This window comes from Chelonoidis abingdonii, chromosome 5, assembly GCF_003597395.2.
Source record: "Chelonoidis abingdonii isolate Lonesome George chromosome 5, CheloAbing_2.0, whole genome shotgun sequence".
Taxonomy (NCBI): domain Eukaryota; kingdom Metazoa; phylum Chordata; order Testudines; family Testudinidae; genus Chelonoidis; species Chelonoidis abingdonii.
Window position 1 is genome coordinate 93,852,123 of NC_133773.1, and position 6,000 is coordinate 93,858,122.

A 6,000-nucleotide genomic window follows, 5' to 3' on the forward strand; every position below is an offset into this window, starting at 1 on the left:
CTCTCTCACAAGAAGAAGCTGATCTAATAAAAGATACGTCCTCGCCCACCTGGTCACTCTAACATTTATCCTAGTTTATTATTCAGTTCCATGGTTTGTTAGCATGCAACTCCTACATCACACTTTTCATCCATATATGTCAATGAACTATGGCAAAGAAAGTATCATTACCCCTATTTGCAAGGAGGAAACTGAAGCACAGAGCAGCGAAGTGACTTACTACAGGTCTCAAAGCAGATTAGCAAAGGCAATTATAGCCCACCAGACCAGCACCCTATTCACTGAACCATAGGAGTAACTTCAGTTGCTCTGCAGAACTCTTTAAGTAAATACCTCAATTTTACTTTACAAGCTCAGTTCCCATTTTTTGCTTAATATACTCCATAGCAACAAAGGCAGTTACATAATAAGAAAAAAAAATAACTTAGTAGTTAACCAACAGTTTACAGGAAGCAAATCCTGGCTTGTGAATGTCTGAAAAGTCATGTGGCAAGTCAGGAAATTTCTGTTTACTTTTTCAGAGGTCAACAACAGACCAACATTTACCATTCAAATTCCACATGTAAGTGACTTCACTGTCATTGGCTGTAATTGAATTCAGTTAGAAACTATTATTCACTGTTGAGCCAAGAAGGTGTATATGTACATTTCTGCTTCCTGATGGCTCAGAGATAAAGATTTTCTCCTTTCCTTTTGACTTCATTATCTCTTTGGAATGTTAGTTTAAAACAAAAACAAAACAAAAAACCAAAAAATGCTTACACTTAATATCTTGGGGAGATTTATAGACATATTAAAATATTCAGAATATATAAACACTATTAATGTACTCAAGTATCAGAGGGGTAGCCATGTTAGTACATTAAAAGCAGCAGAGAATCCTGTGGCACCTTATAGACTAACAGACGTTTTGGAGCATGAGCTTTCGTGGGTGAATACCCACTTCGGCATCTGACGAAGTGGGTATTCACCCACAAAAGCTCATGCTCCAAAACGTCTGTTAGTCTATAAGGTGCCACAGGATTCTCTGCTGCTTTTAATGTACTGACTTCACATTTCAATGATCATCAAAAGACTGTTTCAGGTTGAAGTGACCATCTGTTTACTATTGCTTGATTATCTGCCGAGTGGAATATTTTAGCCATTATAACCCAAAAAGTCAAATATCATTCCCAACAATCAAGACTAAAACTTTTATACGCTCTGTGTTTCCAATCAGATTAAATATTTTCTGTGTAGGCAATTCTTTCAGACAAGGATTCACTTGTTGCCCCCACCCATGAACAAGTTATTCATCCCACCCCCCCAAGATAACATTTCTATGTTGTTGATTTCTCTAGCACTTTCAAATCTGGATGAGAGAATTAAAACATTTGTTTAAAAATTGTTTGGGGTTTGATTGATTAGCTTCGTTCACCTTTCTGTGTAATAAAAATATTCAATGCCCTGGAGTACAATCAGAATCAGGGGCGGCTCCAGGCCCCAGCACACCAAGCTCATGCTTGGGACGGCATGCTGCCAGGGGCACTCTGCCGGTCGCCGGGAGGGCGGCAGGCAGGCTGCCTTTGGCAGCATGCCCATGGAGGGTATGCTGGTCCTGCGGCTCCGCGGGAGGTACACTGGAGTCACAGGACTGGCAACTGGCAGAGCACCCCCCGCAGCATGCTGCCATGCTTGGGGTGGCAAAATGTCTAGAGCCACCCCTGATCAGAATTATGAAGTTTGCAAATGTCACAGCTTCATTTCAGCATCTACTGATCCATGAAAGCAAATTACCACACTGAATGCTCTGCCACCACAATTATTGTGTACATTCAAGTGGTTAGAGCAGATTGTTACGTGGCTGTGGGAGTCAGAATTCTTACATTCTAATAATGACTTTGTTACTAACTCACTATTTGTCCTTGGGCAAATAACTTAATTTCTGTGTCTCCTTTTAGTCCTCTGTAAAAAATTGGGATGCATACTTTACAGTAGAGTTGTGATCTTAATTAAATGTAACCTTGAAATAAAAAGGGCTTTGAGTTTAAAATGAAAGGTCAACAGAAGTGCAAAGTACTCTCATTACTACATTAAAGTAGCATGTAGTAAAATACATTATGTGCTGATATTTCAATATAGCATGTATCTCTTTATGAGCTTGATCCTGCTCCGACTGAAGGCTAACAAAATTCCATTGATTTCAATGGTGTACAGTCAGACCCTGATCATTAGTCTTTCATTATGGATTTATTGCCTATTTTGGTTTGAAGCTGGGCAAAAAAGTAATCTGTATAGCTTGAGAAATGTATAGTATATGACACTTGTACATTTAAAATGAATTAATATATTTTTCATTAAAAATACAGTAATTCTGATCCAGACTGACTTGTATCTGACGTTTGAGCCTGCTATGATTTTAAACCGTTTAAAAGTGTATTAACTACTGAAAATCAAGGTCATATTAAGTGCACTATAAAATAAAAGCTTGATGAGACTGCGTAGCAGGAATTCTTACAATAAGTCAGTTATAAGAGCTATTCCAACTACAACTCTTAGGTGACAATACTTGCAAAGCAGACAATATTGAAATTGAACAAATATAACCATCCCTTTACTATCTCCTGTATTTTGTTTGCTAGCTAGCTAAAGAGCCACCAGCTGTGGACTCCTCTAGCTATATGAAATTATCAGTTCAGGTATTCTCAGTAGCCTTGTAGAATGATTTTAGGAGCAAATGAGAACAGATTTTGCATTAAAATAATTGGATGATCAATGGAATGAGATGCTGTCCATTCCACACTACTCAGCTAGAGAACCTAGACAGCAGCTGGCTCACTGTTTAAAGTCACACACAATCTCTCACTCCAATCTCTTACTCTATTTATTTCTAAGATAGCTGAAACATCATAAACTGATAATTGGCTTTCTAAATGAGAAGTAAAAATATTTTGCATTAATATTGCATGCAGTCATGAACAAAACATTTAAAAGTTGCTAAAATGCGTTTTCAACGTATATTTGAACAGTAAGTGCTATCTCAGTGATTTCAAAAGATGTACTCTTTCAACATACCAAATGGCACCAAATACATAAAAAGACATACAGTCTCTTGTGGTGTATGATACACCTAGAAAAGGGTCCAAGTTACACTTCATTCCTTGGCCTGTTCATGGGGCAATGCAGCTACCTGCTTCCCCCTGTTCATGGCAGATAAGGTTAAAATTGTAGCCCTGAAATAAAAACTTCTGCAAAATCAAGGTCCAGCGTGAAAGTTCTCACAAAAGTATTGGGCATGATTATAAAATGGTATGATTGGTTTTAATTTAGAGAATACTACGTAGGAATTAGCATTTGAATTGTTTATAATCATTGTCCTTTGTTCCTTGGTTAGCATATCATCTGACTGGACAAATGGAAAGATTTGTTGTGAGTTATATTAAGCAACCGTGGAGTTTTAACAAGAGCACCTGGCAAATATTCAGCAAAGTTCTAATGGCTTCACTTATGAACTTTCCTTACACAGGAACAGACTGTCCTGTAGTTAGCAAGGAAGTTTAAAAATTAAGCAAGATATTTTATTTATCTTGTTTTATAGTTTTAAATCAAATACAAACTCAAAAAGTCCCTCAAAATGATACAAACCTTGGTTTGTTTGGGGGCTTGTAGCCCCACTGTATTTGAAAAAGTGCTCTCAAAAATACTTCCAAGGATAGGCTTTTCAAACGCTGGGAAAGAGGAAGGCAACAAATCTAATTTGGGGAATGGAAAGAAAGTTCTTCAATAAAAACAAACCAGGACCATCATGGGCTTAAACTTAGAATCTCCTGTGCCTAGTAGCACATGAGGAAACCTGTTTTTCCCTACTGCCTTCTGTCCAAAGCAAGATGTTTGATTCCATCAAACATTGTCTCCATGATGGCAGCATCCTTGTCGATCATCCTACGATAGGTCAATCATTGTCTTCCACACCACCTCCTCCCTCCACATAGCATGTGCTCCTCTCAGTGGGTAGCCTGATGACATGGGCAAACCACCGTAGTTGTCTCTGTCTACTTATTGAGTGTGCAGACCTGTGTGCCGCAACACTTCCACTTTGGTTACACAATCTCTCCCATGAATTCCCAAGAGTCATCTTCAACTATGTTGGTGCATGCAGCTTCCTGTTATATACCCACACCAAATGCCACATTGCCAAAGTGTAGAGTCATAGTGAGGACAATAGCATTATAGTGTGTAGATGTATCTTCCTACTCTTCTCAACGTTTGACAAATGGAATAATGATCCACTTGCTGTTACAATTTGATGGGGGAGGGGGAAAGATCACAATGAAGTGTTCGAATTATATAGCAGGCATAAAAATAAAGAGTCCCGAAAAAGACAGTTTTAATCTACAGTTGTTTGCATTTTATAATCTGTAGGTTTCTTACATAGATTAATATTGTACCAGGAAAATAATAATACTCAATGTTTGCTCAGGCATTACATCCTCAAAGCACTACCAATTAATTGTTGTGACATCATTAAGGTATGCAAGTATAATTTTCACGTTGTATTATTTCTAAGATACAGTGATTATTATCTCAGCAAAGGACCTAATCCAAAGTCCACTGAACTCATTAGAAGTAGAGCTGGGCAGGAAATGTTTTTTCTGTACCACTAAAATTTTCACAGCTGCATCAGGGTGAAACCAAGAACTTTTGACTTTTTTCCATGAAAAAAAACAGAGAAAACACATCTCTGCCCAGAACCACCATTGGCTGAGTAATTGGACACTCATCTGTAAGGTGGGAGACCTTGCTTTAAGTCCCTGGATACACACCAGGGACTAGAACCAAGGTCTCTTCCCTTCCAGATAAGTACCCACCACTGGGCAATTGGCTATTCTAGGAGGCCATGGGCTGTGCCGCCTTTTGACTGACCAGGGGTGGCTCTAGGTATTTTGCCGCCCCAAGCACAGCAAGCAGGCTGCCTTTGGCGGCTTCCCTGTGGGAGTTCCCTGGTCCCACAGATTCGGCGGCACATCTGCGAGAGGTCTGCTGAAGCCATGGGACCAGCAGACCCTCCGCAGGCATGCCACCGAAGACAACCTGCCTGCCGCCCTCGCGGCGACCGGCAGAGGCCCCCTGTGGCTTGCCGCCCCAGGCATGCGCTTGGCATGCTGGTGCCTGGAGCCGCCCCTGCCTGAGAATCCTTACCAACTCAGAATTTAGTCAAAATGGATATATTCCTGCAAAAAGTTTCAGTTTTGATGAAGAGCCATTTTCCAATGAAAAACTATTTTATCAAAAAATTCCCCAACCACCTCTAATTAGGAATCTTCTCACTAACTTCAATGGGATTTGGATCAGGCCCACAGGGAGGTTAAATGACCTGCTAAAAGCTACACAGTAAATCAGTGGTAGAATCTGGATCTGAACTCAAGACTGCCTAGTTCCTAGCACTATGTTTTAGTCCACTAGCCCGATGGTTCTTAACTTCCCCCCCTTGGGACACAAAAGCCACTCCTGGTTTCGTGGCACACAGGATTATGGAATTGTGATTACTGCAAGAAACTCAAATGGTTTGTGTATACTAGGGCTGGATTTAAGTGTGGTTATTGTTGGGATATGGGGTTGTGCTGGAAAATTGGAATAGCAGGGGTGCAGGCCTGGTGTCTCCTGCGTAGAGATGTTACCATGCTGCTTTGTATCAGAGGGTGTCAAGATTTAATATAAAATATAGTACAAATTAAATTTCTTCACAAGTCTTGAAGGCCCAACACTTGAGGCCGAATACTTCATTTTTAGAAAATTAATCTGTTACAATATTACAAGCCACATACTTAAGATTTATTTTCGGCTTTGGCATTAGATTTTGCTCTCAAAAGAAGAGAGCTATTGTGAAATTGTAAGGGACATGTAGTGAATCACAGTGTGCATTCCAGAAGGGGCTTTTAAGCTGTGTAGCAGTTGTATTCCTTATCGTTTCCAAATAGCTTTTGTTTGCCTGCCAATTCAGCTGACTTGTCCTGCCTTGCA